Genomic DNA, 19,547 nt, shown 5'->3' on the forward strand with positions numbered 1-19,547 from the left:
GTAGAGGTTATTTTTGAGGGCTCTGTCCCTGCAGAAGGCTTTTGCCTGAATACTCAGGCTTCTCCATACATCATCTGAAATCTAGGAACAAGCTGCCAATCCTCCACCACTCTTGCACTCTGGGCACCTGCAGGCTTAACACCATGTGGAAACTGCCAAGGTGTATGGCTTTGGCCCTCCAGAGTGGCAGTCCAAGTGTAACTAGGACCCTTGGAGCCACAGCTGAAGCTGTAGCATATGGGATACAGGGAACAGTGTCCCAAGACTACACAGTGCAGTGTGGCCCTGGGCCTGACCTAGAAAACCATTCTTTTCTCCTAAGCCTCTGGGCCTGTGATGGGAGGGGCTGCTGTGAAAGTCTCTGAAATGCGTTTGAGGCCCTTTCCCCATTGTCTTGGATATTAGCACTTGGTTCCCTTTTAATTATGCAAACATCTCTAGCTAGTTGTTCCTCCTCAGCCTGCTTTAATTTCTCTCCTGAAAAATCTTTTTCTTTCTTTGAAACATAGCCAAGTTGCAAATTTTCTGAACTTTTATGTTCTGCTTCCTTTGTATATTCCAACTTTAAGTAATTTATTTGCTTCTGTATCTGAGTCCAGAATGTTAGAAGTAACCAGGCCACATCTTGAATTCTTTGCTGCTATAAAATTTCTTCCACCGGATACCGTAAGTCATCACTCTCAAGCTCAAACTTTCATGGATCCCTAGGGCATAAATAGAATGCAGCCAAGTTCTTTGCTAAGGCATAACACAAGTAATCTTTGCTCCAGTTTGCAATAAGTTATTGACTTCCATCTGAGACCTTAACAGCCTGGCTTTCACTGTCCATATCACAATCAGCATGCTGATCACAACCATTTAACCAGTGTCTAAGAAATTCCAAACTTTCCCTCATCTCCCTGTCTTCTTCTAGGCCCTCCAAATTCTTCCAGCCTCTTCTCATGACCCAATTCCAAAGTTGCTTCCACATTTTCAGGTATCTTTATAGCAATGCCCTGACCCTTGGTACCAATTTTCTTTATTAGGACATTCTTGCACTGCTATGAATAAATTCCTGAGACTGGGTAATTTATAAAGGAAAGAGGTTTAATTGGCTCACAGTTCTGCAGGCTGTACATGAAGCATGATATCAACATTTTCTCAGCTTCTAAGGAAGCCTCTGGGAGATTTTACTCATGGAACAAGATAAAACAGGAGCAGGCACTTCACATAGAGAAAGCAAGAGCAAGAGAGACAGTGGGGAGAGAGGTGCCACACTCTACAACAACCAGATCTCAAGAGAACGCACTCACTGTCAGGAGGATAACACCCCAGCCATGAGTGATCTGGCTCCATAGTCCAAACACCTCCTACTAGGCCTTATCTCTAACATTGAGAATTATAATTTAGCATATGATTTAGGCAAGGACAAACATCAAAACTATATCACTATCTGAAGCAATCTACAGATTCAATGCAATCACTATCAAAATACCAATGACATTCTTCACAGAAACAGAAGAAACAATCCTAAACATTCTGTGGAACCGTGAAAAACCCAGAATAGCAAAAGCTGCCCTAAGCAAAAAGAACAAAACTGGAGAAATCACATTACCTGACTTTAAATTATGCTACAGAATTATAGTAAACACAACAGCATGGTACTGGCATAAAAACAGATACATAGACCAATTTAACAGGTTAGAGAACCCAAAAACAAATCCACACACCTACAGTGAACTCATTTTTGACAAAGATGCAAAGCATCTATGAAGAGAGTCTCTCCAGTAACCAATGTTGGGAAAACTGGATATCCATGTGCAGAAGGATGAAGCTAGACCCCTATCTTTTTTCCATACACAAAAATCAAATAAAAAATAGACTAAAAACTTAAATCTGAGACCTCAAACTATTAAACTACTTAAACAAAAAATTGAGGAAAATCTCCAGGACATTGGACTGGGCAAAAATTTATTGAGTAATACCCCATAAACACAGACAACGAAAGCAAAAATGGACAAATGGGATCACATCAAGGTAAAAATCTTCTGCACAGCAAAGGATGCAATCAACAAAGTGAAGAGACAATCCACCAAATTGAAGAAAATATTTGCAAACTACCTACCTAAGGGATTTAAAACCAGAATATATAGGGAGCTCAAACAACCCTATAGGAAAAAATCTATTGAACCAATTTAAAAATGGGTAAAATATTTGAAGACATTTCTCAAAAGAAGACATACAAATGGCAAACAGGCATATGAAAAAGTGTTCAACATCACTGATAATCAGAGAAATGCAAATCGAAACTACAATGAGATATCATCTCTATCAGGGGAATCTGCCCCAATATTTCAATTTAGGTTCTTTCTATATTCCCTAAGTGTCGGCCAGTCTGAGAAATAAAGAGAAAGGATACAAAGAGAGGAATTTTACAGCTGGGCTTCCGGGGGTGACATCACATATTGGTAGGACCATGATGCCCACCTGAGCCGCAAAACCAGCAAGTTTTTATTAGGGATTTCAAAAGGGGAGGGGATGTATGAACAGGGAGTAGGTCACAGGCTTCAAGGGGCAAAAGGCAGAGCAAAGATCACATGCTTCTGAGGAAACAGGACCAGGGCAAAATCAGAAACTCCTGATAAGGTTCTATGTTCAGTGGTGCACATATTGTCTTGATAAACATCTTAACAGAAAACAGGGTTCGAGAGCAGAGAACTGGTCTGACCTCAAATTTACCAGGGCTGGGGTTTCCCAATCCTAGTAAGCCTGAGGGAGGGTACTGTAGGAGACCAGGGCGTATCTCAGTCCTTATCTCAACCACATAGGACAGACACTCCCAGAGTGGCTGTTTATAGACCTCCCCTCAGGAATGCAATTCTTTTCCTAGGGTCTTAATATTATATTCCTTGCTAGGAAAAGAATTTAGCAATATCTCTCCTACTTGCGCAACTGATTATAGGCTCTCTGCAAGAAGAAAAATATGGCTCTTTTTGCCTGACCCCACAGGCAGTCAGACCTTATGGTTGTCTTCCCTTGTTCCCTAAAATCACTGTTATTCTGTTCATTTTCAAGGTGCACTGATTTCATATTGTTCAAACACACATGTTTTACAATCAATTTGTACAGTTAACGCAATCATCACAGGGTCCTGAGGTGAGGTACATCCTCAGCTTATGAAGGTAACAGGATTAAGAGATTAAAGTAAGGACAGGCATAAGAAATTATAAAAGTATTATTTGGGAACTGATAAATATCCATGAAATCTTCACAATTTATGTTCAGAAATTGCAGTAAAGATAGCCATAAGAAATTATAAAAGTATTAATTTGGGGAACTAATAAATGTCCATGAAATCTTCACAATTTATATTCCTCTGCCGCGGCTCCAGCCGCTCCCTCTGTTCAGGGTCCCTGACTTCCCGCAACACATCTCACCCCAGTTAAAGTGGCTTATATCCAAAAAACAGATGATAACACATGCTAGGGAGGATGTGGAGAATACACAAGCCTCATATACTGTTGATGGAAATGTAAATTTGTACAACCACTGTGTAGAACATTTTGGAGGTTCTTCACAAAACTAAAAACAGAGCTACTATATGATCCAGCAATCCAACTGCTGGATATGTACACAAAAGAGAGGAAATCAGTATACTGAAGAGATAGCTGCACTTGCGTGTTTGTTGTAGCACTATTTATAGTAGCCAAGATTTGGAAGCAACCTTGAAGTGCTGGACTGTCCACTTGACCTTGAAGTGTTGAAGTGTCCATTAACAGATGAATGGGAAAGAAAATGTGGTATTTATACACAATTGAATACTATTTAGCCATAAAGAAGAATGAGATCCTGTCATTTATAGCAAAATGGATGGAACTGGGTATCATTATGTTAAGTGAAATAAGCAAGGCATAGAAAGGCAAACATCACATGTTCTCATTTATTTGTAGGATCTAAAAATTAAAAGAATTAAACTCATGGAGATAGAGTGCAGAACAAAGGTTTCCAGCAGACAAGAAGGGCGGTAGGGAAGGTTGTAAGGGAGAGGTAGGGATGGTTCATAAGTACAAAAAAAATAGAAGAATGAATAAGACCTAGCATTTGATAGCACAACAGATAAGTATGGTAAACAATAATTTTGTATTCCATGTTAAAATAACAAAAAAAAATGTAACTGGATTGTTTGTAACACAAAATACAAATGTTTGAGGGAATGGATACCCCATTTTCCATGATGTGATTTTATACATTGCATGCCTGTATCAAGATATATGTACTCCATGAATATATACACCTACTATGTGCCCACAACAATTAAAATTTAACATAAAATAAAAGTTGAAATTTAAGCAAATTTTTTAAACAAAAAAATACCTGAAGAGAAACAATAACAAAAACACCACACACCAATATTTTTGGAATACAGCAAATGCAGTATTCTGCTCAGGCTTCTATAACAAAATTCCATAAACTTTGTTGCTTGTAAGCAATAGAAATATATTTACCCAAATTCTGGAGGCTGGAAAGGTCAAGCTCAAGGCACTGGGAAAATCTGTATCTGGTGAGGGCCCTTTTCGCAGGTCATAGATGGCACCTTCTCCTTATGTCCTTACGTTAAGGAAGGAAGGAATTTTGATTCCTTCAGCCCTTAAAAGAACACTAATCCCATTCATGAGGTCTCCACCTTCATGATCTAATTATCTGCCAAATGTCCTACTTCCTAATACCATCACGCTAGAAATTAGGTTTCAACGTATAAACTTTGAGGGACACAAACATTCAGGCCATAGAAAATATGGATGGAAGTTTATTATAATAAATACTTACATTTTAAAAACAAGAAATATCTCAAGTAAACCACCTAAATATACTCTTCAGGGATCTAGAAAAAAGAAAAGCTAAGCCCAAAGTTAGCAGAAGGGAGAAAGTTTAAAAACGATTTGAGCAGAAATAAATAACATAAAAAATAGAAAAACAATAAAAATTTAGGAAATTTGGGGTTGGTTTTTTGAGAAGATACACAAGACAAGCCATGAACCAAACTAAGAAAAAGAGAGAAGACAGTATTAAATAAAATAAGAAGTGAAAAAGAAAACATTACAACTGATACCACAGAAATAAAAACCAGGATCATTTATGAACCATTACACACCAACAAGCTACATAACCAAAAAGTAGTGAATAATTCCCTAGAAGCACATGGCATATCACAATAGATAATAAAGAAACAGAAAGTCTGAGCAGATCAATAACAAGATTGAATCAGTGATTAAAGTATTCCAACAAATAACAGCCCAGAACTAGATGGCTTCAAAAGTAAATTCTATCAAACATTTAAAAAATAACAAATGGTATCCTTTTCAAACTCTTCTAAAATACTGAAGGGAAGGAAACTCTCCCAAAACCATTTTACGAAGCCAGCATTACTCTGATACCAAAGCCATACAAGGATACCACAAGAAAAGAAAACTACAGGCCAATATTCCTGGTAAAAACAGATGTAAGAAAGCTTCAGCAAAATACTAGCAAACCAAATCCAATAGCATATAAAGGATAATACACCATGACAAAGTGTATATACTCATCCCAGGATAAATCTCTTGGAGTGCAAGCCCATTTCAACATATGAAAAACAATTAATATGATAAACCACATTAAGAAAATAAAAGATAAAATCACATGATCATCTCTATAGATGCAGGAAAAGCATTTGATAAAATTTAATAATTTTTCATGATAAAATTCTCAACAAACTAAGAATAGAAGAAAATTACCGTAATGTAATAAAGGCCATATATGAAAACCCACAGCTAGCCTTATATTCAGTAGTGAAAAGCTAAAAGATTTTTAGAGACAAAAAGAATAAAATTCTTAGGAATAAACCTAACTTAGAAATACTTTTATACTAGAAACTACAAAACGTTGATGAAAGAAATTGTAGAAGACACTACAAATGAAAAGCCATTACGTGTTCAAGAATTGAAAGACTTAATATTTTTAAAATGTTCACTGGTACCAAAGCAGGTGCATAGGCCAATGGAATACAATAGAGAGCCCAGAAATAAGGCCACATGCCTACGACCATCTGATTTTTTAACAAAGCTGACCAAAAAAAAAAAAAAAGCAATGGGAGAAGACTCCCTATTCAATAAATGGTGCTGGGATGGCTGGCTAACCACATACAGAAGACTGAAACTGGAGCCCTTCCTTGTACCTTATACAAAAATCAATGCAACATGAATTAGACTTAAATGTAAACCCGAAAGTATAAAAACTATGGAAGGCAACCTAGGCAATACCATCATGAACATAGGTATAGGCAAAGATTTCATGACAAAGACACCAAAACAATCCCAATGAAAGGAAAAATGGACAAATTGTATATGCTTAAACTAAAGAACTTTGTACAACAAAAGCAACTTCTTTTGTACATCAAAAGAAACTGTCAACAGAGTAAACAGACAACCTACAGAACAGGAAAATGTATTTGCAACCTATGTATCTGACAAAGGTCTAATACCCAGCATCTATAAGGAACTTAAACAGATTTACAAGCAACAAACCCCACTAAAAAGTGGGAAGAGGACATGAACACTTTTCAAAAGAAGATTTGTATGTGGCCAACAAGCATATGACAAAGAGCTCAATATCAGTGATCATTACAGAAATGTAAATCAAAACCACAATGATATATCATCTCACACCAGTCAGAATGGCTATCACTAAAAAGTAAAAAAATAAAAGATGCTGGCAAGGTTGTGGAGAAAAGGAAACACTTACACACTGTTGGTGGGAGTGTAAATTAGTTCATACATTGTGGAAGACAGTGTGATGATTCCTCAAAGAGCTAAAAGCAGAACCACCATTCAACCAAGCAATCCCATTATTGAGTATAAACCCAGAGGAACACAAATCATTCTACCATAAAGACACATGCATGCAAATGTTCATTGCAGCACTATTCACAATAGCTAACATATAGAAACAACCTAAATGTCCATCAACATATGAATGGATAAAGAAAATGTGGTACATATACACCATAGAATACTATGTAGCCATAAAAAAGAATGAGATCATGTCTTTTGTGAGAATATGGATGGAGCTGGAGGTGATCATCCTCAGTAAACTAATGTAGGAAATGAAAACCAAATACTGTATGTTTTCATGAGAGCTAAATGATGAGAACTTATGAACACAAAGAAACAACAGACACTGGGATCTACCTGAGGGTGCAGGCTGGGAGGAGAGAGAGGAGCAGAAAAGATAATTATTGGGACTGGACTTAATTCCTGGATGATAAAATAATCTGTTTAACAAACCCCTGTGACATGAGTTTACCTAGGTAACAAACCTTCACATGTACCCCAAACCTGAAATAAAAGTTTAAAAAGATGTTTATAGTACCTAAAGCAATCTACAGATTAAATGTTAATATCTCTCAAAATCTCCAATGGTATTTTTTACATAAATAGAAAAAAAATTCTACAATTCATATGGAAACACAAAAGACCCTGACAAAGAAAAACAAAACTGGAGGCATTACACTTCTTGATTTCAAAATATATGACAAAGCTCCAGTAATTAAAACAGAATCATACAGGCATAAAGATAGACATGCAGACCAACAAAAGAGAATAAAAAGCCCAGAAATAAATCCACATATATATGGTCAACTGATTTTTAACAAGAGTACCAAGAACACATAATGAGAAAAGTTGAATATCTTTGAAAAATTGTGCTGAGAAAACTGGATATCCACATGCAAAACAATGAAATTGGACCTTTATCGTACACCACATACAAAAACCAACTCAAAATGGATTAAAGATGAATCTAATACCCAAAATTATGAAACAGAGAAAAAGCTTCATGACTTTTGTCTTGGCAATTATTTCATGGATAGAACACCAAAAGTATAAGAAACAAAAACAAAGACATGTTAACTATATCAAGCTAATAAGCTTCTGCACAGAAAGGAACAATTAACAGAGTGACAAGGCTCCCTATGGAATGGGAGAAAATATTTGCAAACTATATACCTAATAAAGGTTTATCTCCACAATATATAAGGAAATCCTACAACTCAATAGTTATACACACACGCGCACACACACACACACACATCTATATATACCTAATCATAAAATAAGCTAAGATCTTGAGTATTTTCTTTTTTCTTTTTTTTTTTTTTTTTTTTTTTTTTTTTTTGAGATGGAGTCTCGCTCTGTCGCCCAGGCTGGAGTGCAGTGGTGCAATCTCGGCTCACTGCAAGCTCCGCCTCCCGGGTTCATGCAGTTCTCCTGCCTCAGCATGCTGAGTAGCTGGGACTACAGGCGCCCGCCACCACGCCCGGCTAATGTTTGTATTTTTAGTAGAGACAGGGTTTCATCATGTTAGCCAGGATGGTCTGGATCTCCTGACCTCGTGATCTGCCCGTCTCGGCCTCCCAAAGTGCTGGGATTACTGAGTAGATATTTTCAAAAGAAAACATACAAATAGTCAACAGTTATATGAAGAGGTGCTTAACATCACTAATCATCAGAAAAACACAAATCAAAGCCACAATGAGATATCACCTCAAACTGTGGCTGACTGCCACAATTACTTGAGACCGACACTATGACAGTTACTACTGTCACTACTTGAGACCATCATTACAAGACTGAATGAAGGGACAAATGTAGAAATAAATAAAAAAAAAGAAACTGTTTTAAAGGAAGGGGGACCTAGGAAGAAGAAAACAGCTCCCTGCTTCCAGTGAGCAAAGGCAGCCACCACCCTGAGCTTCTTCAGCCCTTCATTTTTATTGGGTAGAAAGGGCAGGGAGGAGGAGCTAATGGGTGGTCAGCTGCTTGATTGATCACAGGTTCATATTATTACCAACAGGCTTCAGATTTGCCTAATCACAAGAAACACTTGTGCCTGGGGTGAGACTGCCCTCAGCATTCCTTCTGGGTGGCAGATGCAGTTTGTCGATCTGCCAACATTCTGCATTTATGACAAACAGTTTGCTGCTTACTCATATAGCCTCCAGTGATATGCTGAGTTGATCACAACCCCCAATCTTTCTACAAACGTGTCATTATGGCTATTATACAAACAACCAAACAAAAGACATCTATGAGGAGGTGGAGAAATTGCCACTCTTGCATATTGTTGGTGAGAATACAAAATGGTGCAGCCATTGTGGAAAACAGTGTGGAAGTTCCTCAAAATATTAACAATGGGATTTCCACAAGATTGAATGATCCCATAACTGGATATTCATCCAAAATGATTAAAATCAGTATTCTAATAACATATTAGCACTCTCACGTTTGTTGGAGCAGTATTCACAATAGCTAAGATACGGAAACAACCTAAATTTCCATCAACATATGAATGGATAAAGAAAATGTGTTACATACAAACAATGGAATACTATTCAGCCTTAAGAAAAAGAAGGAAATTTTGCAATATGCAACAAATGAATGAACTTTAGGACATTATGCTAGGGAAATAACCCAGGCACGGAAAGAAAAATGCTGCATGATTCTACTTACATTAGATATTTAAAATAGTCAAATCAGAGTGAAATGGTGCCTGCCAGAGGCTAGGATAGTAAGAAATGGGTAACTAATCAACAGGCATAAAGTTTAGCTAAGTAGGATGAATAAGCTCTAGACACCAGCTGTAGAACACTGTACCAATGGTCAATAAAAATGCATTGTACATTTAAAAATGTGTTAAGAGGACAGATCTCATGTTAAGTGTTCTTATGACAATGAATTAAAAAGAATTATTAATAGCACTAAAGAGAAACCTCATAGATACAAATAATTACAAATGAGAAAAATAATGTTTAAAGCTATGAAATATCTTGTCTAAGATATGCTAAGAAATATAATTTATCTAAAGAGAATGAACATTTGCAATCGTTTTACAGAACTGAAATAACTTTTGATTAATTCCAATGCCTCATCCAGAGAGTTCACATTGTCTAAGTTTCACATCCATACTTTTAAAAGCAGTCATGAAAGATGTCATAATCTGTGAGTTTTTAGAACAAAAGGGTGCATGTGTAAAAGATCTAAATATGGGAATCACTTCTAATCTGGCATCTATTTTCAAAATTTCAGTAAAAAGAGGCCTTTGTGCCAACTGTACTGGTTAAAATTAAATAACATAAAATAGGAAAGTCTCTTTTAAATGTTGAGAAGTCTGGCAAATATTTCTAGTGAGTCATAACAATTGGGTGTGAAAATTGCCAATGATTCACAAATGGTAAAGGCTTTGGGGTATAATGCCAGATGGATAAATAAGTGGAAAGTAGCAAAACTGGCAAAACCATAAATGATAATAGCTTTGATAATTATGTCCAGAAGTAGAATCTTGCCCTAGGATTATAGATTGTTACATAGCACTCATAACATTTTGGAGGCATTATCTATTGAGATGTGTATTATGGGAGAAATCACAATCACATAATCTAAAACTTGAGAGTAGGCATTAAAACACAGGGAATAATTAAATATTAAAAAGAAAATTATCATGAAAGGAAAATGGGAAAACTGCATAAGAATGTCTCTGAAGAAAATATTTTCTGTCATGAAAGTAACAGGTTTACTTTCTTTAGAGAAAAAAAAGGAATCATAGCTACTGCTGTTTTAGCAGCACCACATAAACCCTAGAAAACTGGGTTTGTTTTAATGAACTACTTTCGTATACTGGGAAATTGTGTAAAAAAGGCTACCTGTGGAAAACTATAGACTAAGGGCCCAAATTTCAGTGCATCACCTTTTAGTGGTTCTCAGAAAGATAAAACAGCTTAGTAAAAGAAAGGAAGCAATGTAAGAGGCTTTTCAAAGACAATGTCCAACACCATGTATGGTGTTCAGACAATCCAAAGAAAGCAACTCAATTCCATTTTTTTCAGTATATCGGAGTAAGTAAGAAAATGGGTTATTGTAAACAATTTTTTGAAAGAAATTTACATACTCTGGTATAATGACAGACAAATAAGCAGAAAGTAAGAAAACCGAGAAATAAAATAAAATTATAGAAAAATAAATCTTATTATTTCTTTATACAATATCACAAATTGCTAAATTTAAGGGAAATTTTCTACCAAACCAAATGTCCATTATAAATATATATATATGGTGTGTTTTTTTTCTATTTTTATTTTAGGTGCGGGAGTACATGTGCATGTTTGTTATAGGCAAATTGTGTGTCACAGGGGTTTGTTGTACAGATTATCTTGTCACCCAAGATATAAACAGTATATCCTATAGGTAGTTTTTAAATCCTCATACTCCACTAATCCTTCTCCCCCAAGTAGGCCCCGGTGTCTGCTGTTCCCTTCTTTGTGTCCATATGTACTCAATGTTTAGCTACTAATTACAAATGAGAACATGTGTTTTTCTGGGTTTTTTTTTTCTGTGTATTTGTTTTTCTGTTCCTGAGTTAGTTTGCTTAGGATAATGGCCTCCAGCTCCATCCATGTTGTTGCAAAGAACATGATCTCATTCTTTTTATGGCTGTATAGTATTCCATGGTGTATATGTACCACAATTTCTTTATCCAGTCTACCACTGATGGGCATTTAGGTTGATTTCATGTGTTTGCTGTTATGAATAGTGCTGTGAGGAACATACATATGTGTCTTTATTTATTTTTTTATTTTTTTTATTTCCATAGGTTATTGGGGATCAGGTGGTGTTTGGTTACATAAGTTCTTTGGTGGTGATTTCTGACATTTTGGTGCACCCATCACCTGAGCAATATATACTGCACCCAGCTTTTAGTCTTTTATCTCTCACACCCTTCCCACCCTTTCCCCCTAAGTCCCCAAAGTCCATTGTGTCATTCTTTTGTCTTTGCATCTTCATACCTTAGCTCCCACTTATAAAGGAGAACATACAATGTTTGGTTTTTCATTCCTGAGTTACTTCACTTAGAATAATAGTCTCCAATATCATCCAGGTCACTGCAAATGCCATTATTTCATTCCTTTTCATGGCTGAGTAGTATTCAATTATATGTATATATATGTGTGTGTGTGTATAATATATATATATAAAATATACATATATATTTCTTTATCCACTCATTGATAGACGGGCAATTGGGTTGGTTCCATGTTTTTGCAATTGTGAATTGTGCTGCTATAAACATGCATGTGCAAGTATGTTTTTTGTATAATGACTTATTTTCCTCTGGATAGATACCCAGTAGTGGGATTGCTGGACCAAATGGTAGTTCTACTTTTAGTTCTTTAATAAATCTCCACACTGTTTTCCATAGTAGTTTACATTCCCAACAGCAGTGTAGAAGTGATCCCTGTTCACCACATCCATGCCAACAGCAGCAGATTTCTCAGCAGAAACCCTACAAGCTAGAAGGAATTGGTGCCCTATCTTCAACTTCCTTAAACAAAACAATTATCAGCCAAGAATTTTTTATTCAGCAAAATGAAGAAAAGATACAGTCTTTTTCAGACAAATGCTGACAGAAATCACCACTGCCAAGCCAGCACTAAAAGAACTGCTAAAAGGAGCTCTAAATCTTGAAACAAATCCTAGAAACACATCAAAACAGAACACTTTTAAAGTATAAATCTCACAGAACCTATAACACAAAAGTACTACTTTTTTAAAAAGACAAGGTGTACAGGCAACAAATAGGGCAATGTATGGAATGGTACCACACATCTCAATACTAACGTTTAATGTAAATGACCTAAATGCTCCACTTTAAAGATACAGAATTACAGAACGGATAAGAATTCATCAACCAACTATCTATTGCCTTCAAGAGACTCACCTAACACATGAGGACTCACATAAACTTAAGGTAAGTGAATGGAAAAAGATATTCAATGCAAATGGACACCAAATGAGTAGGACTAGCTATTCTTATCTCAGACAAAACAAACTTTAAAGCAACAGCAGTTAAAAAAGACAAAGAGGGACACTATATTATGATAAAGGGCCTTGTCCAACAGGAAAATATCACAATACTAAACATATATGCACCTAACACTGGAGGTCCAAAATTTATAAAACAATTACTAATAGACCTAAGAAATGAGATAGACAGCAACACAATAATAGTGGGGGACTTCACTATGCCACTGACAGCACTAGACAGGTCATCCAGATAGAAAGTCAACAAAGAAACAATGGATTTAAACTATACCCTGGAATAAATGTGCTTAACAGATATTTACAGAACATTCTACCCAACAACCACAGATCAGTGCATGGAACTTTCTTTAAGATAGACCATATGACAGGCCACAAAATGAGACTCAATAAATTTAAGAAAATTGAAATTACATCAAGCACTCTCTCAGACCACAGTGGAATAAAACTGGAAATTAACTCCAAAAGGAACCTTCAAAACCATGCAAATACATGGAAATTAAATAACTCACTCCTGAATGATCATTGGGTCAAAAACGAAATCCAGATGGAAATTAAAAAGCTTTTCAAACTGAGTAACAATAGTGACACAACTTATCAAAACTTCTGGGATACAGCAAAGGTGGTGCTAAGAGGAAAGTTCATAGCCCTAAACACTTACATCAAAAAGTCTGAGGCCAGGCGCGGTGGTTCATGCCTGCTACCCAGCACTTTGGGAGGCCAAGGCTGGCACATCACCTGAGATCAGGAGTTTGAGACCAGCCTGACCAACGTGGTGAAACCCAGTCTCTATTAAAAATACAAAATTAGCTGAGCACGGTGGCGCATGCCTGTAATCCCAGCTACTTGAGAGGCTGAGGCAGGAGAATTGCTTGAACCCTGGAGGCAGAGGTTGCAGTGAGCTGAGATCATGCCATTGCACTCCAGCCTGGGCAACAAGAGTGAAACTCCATCTAAAAAAAAAAAAAAAAGCCTGAAAGAGCACAAACAGACAATCTAAGGTCACACCTCAAGGAGCTAGAGAAACAAGAAGAAAGCAACCCCAAACCCAGCAGAGGAAAGGAAATAACCAAGATAGGAGCAGAACTAAATGAAATTGAAATAAAAAAATACAAAATATAAATGAAACAAAAAACTGGTTCTTTGAGAAGATAAGTAAAATTGATAGACCACTAGCAAGATTAACCAAGAAGAGAGAAAATTCAAATAAACTCAACAAGAAATGAAATGGGAGATATTACCAACTGACACCATAGAAATACAAAAGATCTTTCAAGGCTACTATGAACATCTTTATGCACATAAACCAGAAAATCTAGAAGAGATGGATAAATTCCTCAAAAGATACAACCCTCTTAGCTTAAATCAGGAATAATTAGATATGCTTAACAAACCAAGAACAAGCAGCAAGATTGAAATGGTAATTAAAAAATTAACAAAAAGAAGTCCAGGACTAGACAGATTCACAGCAGAATTCTACAAGGCATGTGTCTTTATTATAGAACAATCTAGATTCCTCTGAGTATGTACCCAGTAATGAAATTGCTGGGTTGAGTGCTATTTCTGTTTTTAACTCTTTGAGGAATCACATACTGCTTTCCGTAATGGTTGAACTAATTTTCACTCCCATTAGCAGGGTATAAGTGTTCCCTTTTCACCACAACCTAGCAAACATCTGTTATCTTTTGACTTTTAATAATAGCCTTTCTGTGTTCAGGGATTTATCCATTTCTTCTAGTGTTTCCAGTTTATTTGCATTGAAGTGTTTATAGTATTCTCTAATGGTAGTTTGTATTTCTGTGGGTCAGTGATGATATCCCCTTTATCATTTTTTATTGTGTCTATTTGATTCTTCTCTCTTTTCTTCTTTATTAGTCTAGCTAGTGGTTTATGTGTTTTATTAATATATTTAAAAAAACAGCTCCCAGATTCATTGATTTTTTGTAGGGTCTTCGTGTTTCTATCTCCATCAGTTCCATTCTGATCTTGGGTATTTCTTGTCTTCTGCTAGCTTTGGGGTTTGTTTGCCCTTGGTCTTCTAGTTCTTTTAGTTTTGATGTTAGGATCTCAATTTGAGATCTTTCTAGCTTTTTGATATGGGCATTTAATGCTATAAATTTCCCTCTTAACACTGCTTTAGCTGTGTTCCAGAGATTCTGGTATGTTTTCTCTTTGTTTTTACTGGTTTCAAGGAACTTCTTGATTTCTGGTTTAATTTCAGTACTTACAAAGGAGTCATTTAGGGGCAGTTTGTTCAATTTTCATGTAGTTGTGTGGTTTTGAGTGAGTTTCTTTCTTAGTCTTGAGTTCTAATTTGATTGTGCTGTGGTCTGAGAGACTGTGTTATGATTTCAGTTCTTCTGCATTTGCTGAGAAGTGTTTAACTTCCAATTATGTGATCAATTTTAGAGTAAGTGCCATGTGGTGCTGAAAAGAATGTATATGCTATTGTTTGGGGGTAGAGAGTTCTGTAGATATCTATCAGGTCCACTTGATCCAGAGCCAAGTTCAAGTTCTGAATATCTTTGTTAATTTTCCATCTCGATGATCTGTCTAAAGTTGACAGTGGGTTGTTAAAGTCTCCCAATATTATTGAGTAGAAGTCTACATTTCTTTGTAGATTTCTAAGAACTTGTTTTATAAATCTGGAAGCTCCTGTATTGTGTGCACATATACTTAGGATAGTTAGCCCTTTTTGTTGAATTGAACCCTTTACCATTAGGTAATACCCTTCTTTGTCTTTTTTTATCTTTGTTGGTTTAAAGTCTGTTTTGTCAGAAACTAGGATTGAAATCACTGCTTTTTTCTGCTTTCCAATGGCTGGATAAATTTTCCTCCATCTCTTTATTTTGAGCCTATGTGTGTCGTTGCATGTGAGATGGATTTCTTGAATACAGTACATCAGTGGGTCTTTTCTTTTTATCTAGCTTGTAATTGTGTGTCTTTTAATTGGGGAATTTAGCCCATTTACATTTAAAGTTAATATTGTTATGTGTGAATTTGATCCTGTCATCATGATGCTAGCTGGTTATTTTGCAGACTTGTTGATACGTCTGTTTACTTCAGTGTGTTTTTTAGTGGCTTTTAATGGTTTTTCCTTTCCATATTTAGTGCTTCCTTCAGGAGCCTTTGCAAGGCAGGCCTGGTGGTAACAAATTCCCTCAGCATTTGCTTGTCTGAAAAGGATTTTATTTCTCCTTCATTTATGTAGTTTAGTGTGGCTGGATATGAGATTCTGGGTTGGAAATTTTTTTTTTTTTTTTTTTTGAGACAGAGTCTCGCTGTGTTGCCCAGGCTAGAGTGCAGTGGTGCAATCTTGGCTCACTGCCAGCTCCGCCTCCCAGGTTCACACCATTCTCCTGCCTCAGCCTCCTGAGTAGCTGGGACTACAGGCGCCCACCACCACGCCCAGCTAATTTTTTGTATTTTTAGCAGAGACAGGGTTTCATCATGTTAGCCAGGATGATCTCGATCTCCTGACCTCGTGATTCACTTGCCTCGGCCTCCCAAAGTGCTGGGATTACAGGCGTGAGGGAAATTTTTTTAAGAATGTTGAGGATTGGGCCTCAATCTCTCTGCCTCGTAAGGTTTCTGCTGAGAGGTCTGCTGTTATTCCGATGGGGCTTCCCTTTTTAGGTGACCTGGCCTTTCTCTCTGGCTGCCCTTAACATTTTTTCCTTCGTTTCGACCTTGGAGAATCTGATGATTATTGCCTTGGGATTGATCTTCTCATGAAGTATCTCACTGGGGTTCTATAAAGACTTAAATATAAAATTCAAAACTATAAAAACTCTAGAAGAAAATCTAGGCAATACCATTCAGTACATAGGCAGAGGCAAAAATTTCATGATGAAAATGTCAAAATCAAATTACAAGAAAAGCAAAAATTGACACATGAACCATAATTAAAGAGCTTCTGCACAGAAAAAAAAAAAACTAACATCAGAGTGGACAACATACAGAATAAGAGAAAACTTTTGCAATCTATCCATCTGACAAAGATCTAATATCCAAAATCTACAAGGAACTTAAACAAATTTACAAGAAGACAAAAAAACTGATCAAAAAGTGGGCAAAGAACATGAACAGATACTCCTCAAAAGAAGACATTTATGTGGCCAAGAAACATAGGAAAAAAAGTTCAACATCACTGATCATTAGAGAAATGCAAATCAAAACCACAATGAGATACCATCTCATGCCAGTCAGAATAGCAATTATCAAAAAGTCAAGAAGCAACAGATGCTGGCGAGGCTATGGAGAAATAAGAATGCTTTTACACTGTTAGTGGGAATGTAAATTAGTTCAACGATTGTGGAAGACAGTGTGGCGATTCCTCAAAGACTTCAAACCAGAAATACCATTTAACCTAGCAATCCCATTACTAAGTATATACCCAAAGGAAAATAAATCACTCTGTTTTAAAGATACATGCATGCATATGTTCACTGCAGCACTATTCACAATAGCAGAGACATGGAATCAACCCAAATGCCCATCAGTGATAGACAGGATACAGAAAATGTTCTACATATATAACATGGAATACTATGCAGCCATAAAAGGAAATGAAATCATGTCCTTTGCAGTGACTTGGATGGAGCGAGAAGCCATTATTTTCAGCAGACTAACACAGGAAAAAAGGAAGTCAAATTGTCCCTGTTTGCAGATGACATGATTCTATATCTAGAAAACCCCATTGTCTCAGCCCAAAATCTCCTAAGCTAATAAGCAACTTCAAAGTCTCAGGATACAAAATCAATGTACAAAAATCACAAGCATTCTTATACACCAATAACAGACAGAGAGCCAAATCATGAGTGAACTCCCATTCACAATTGCTTCAAAGTGAATAAAATACCTAGGAATCCAACTTACAAGGGACATGAAGGACCTCTTCAAGGAGAACTACAAACCACTGCTCAATGAAATAAAAGAGGATACAAACAAATGGAAAAACATTCCATGCTCATGGGTTGGAAGAATCAATATCATGAAAATGGCCATATTCACCAAGGTAATTTATAGATTCAATGCCATCCTCATCAAGCTACCAATGACTTTCTTCACAGAATTGGAAAAAACTACTTTAAAGTTCATATGGAACCAAAAAAGAGCCCGCATTGCCAAGTCAATCCTAACCCAAAAGAACAAAGCTGGAGGCATCACGCTACCTGACTTCAAACTATACTACAAGGCTACAGTAACCAAAACAGCATGGTACTGGTACCAAAACAGAGATATACATCAATAGAACAGAACAGAGTCCTCAGAAATAACACCACATATCAACAACCATCTGATCTTTGACAAATCTGACAAAAACAAGAAATAAGGAAAGCATTCCCTATTTAATAAATGGTGCTGGGAAAACTGGCTAGCCATATGTAGAAAGCTGAAACTGGATCCCTTCCTTACACCTTATACAAAAATTAATTCAAGATGGATTAAAGACTTAAATGTTAGACCTAAAACCATAAAAACCCTATAAGAAAACCTAGGCATTACCATTCAGGACATAGGCATGGGCAAGGACTTCATGTCTAAAACACCAAAAGCAATGGCAACAAAAGCCAAAATTGACAAATGGGATCTCATTAAACTAAAGAGCTTCTGCACAGCAAAAGAAACTACCATCAGAGTGAACAGGCAACCTACAAAATGGGAGAAAATTTTTGCAACCTACTCATCTGACAAAGGGCTAATATCCAGAATCTACGATGAACTGAAACAAATTTACAAGAAAAAAAAACATCAAAAAGTGGGCGAAGGACATGAACAGACACTTCTCAAAAGAAGACATTTATGCAGCCAAAAAACATATGAAAAAATGCTCATCATCACTGGCCATCAGAGAAATGCAAATCAAAACCACAATGAGATACCCTCTCACACCACTTAGAATGGCCATCATTAAAAAGTCAGGAAACAACAGGTGCTGGAGAGGATGTGGAGAAATAGGAACATTTTTACACTGTTGGTGGGACTGTAAACTAGTTCGACCATTGTGGAAATCAGTGTGGCGATTCCTCAGGGATCTAGAACTAGAAATACCATTTGACCCAGCCCTCCCATTACTAGGTATATACCCAAAGGACTATAAATCATGCCGCTATAAGGACACATGCACACGTATGTTTATTGCAGCACTATTCACAATAGCAAAGACTTGGAACCAACCCAAATGTCCAACAATGATAGACTGGATTAAGAAAATGTGGCATATATACACCATGGAAAACTATGCAGCCATAAAAAATGATGAGTTCATGTCCTTTGTAGGGACATGGATGAAACTGGAAATCATCATTCTCAGTAAACTATCAGAAGGTCAAAAAACCAAACACCGCATGTTCTCACTCATAGGTGGGAATTGAACAATGAGAACACATGGACACAGGAAGGGGAACATCACACTCTGGGGACTGTTGTGGGGTGGGGGGAGGAGGGAGGGATAGCATTAGGAGATACACCTAATGCTAAATGGTGAGTTCATGGGTACAGCACACCAACATGGCACATGGATACATATGTAACAAACCTGCACATTGTGCACATGTATCCTAAAACTTAAAGTACAATAATAAAAAAATAAAAATGTAATCCATCACATAAAAAGAACCAAACACAAAAACCACATGATTATCTCAATAGATGCAC

The sequence above is a fragment of the Hylobates moloch genome, unplaced genomic scaffold (genome assembly GCF_009828535.3).
Source record: "Hylobates moloch isolate HMO894 unplaced genomic scaffold, HMol_V3 SCAFFOLD_2, whole genome shotgun sequence".
NCBI classification, from domain to species: domain Eukaryota; kingdom Metazoa; phylum Chordata; class Mammalia; order Primates; family Hylobatidae; genus Hylobates; species Hylobates moloch.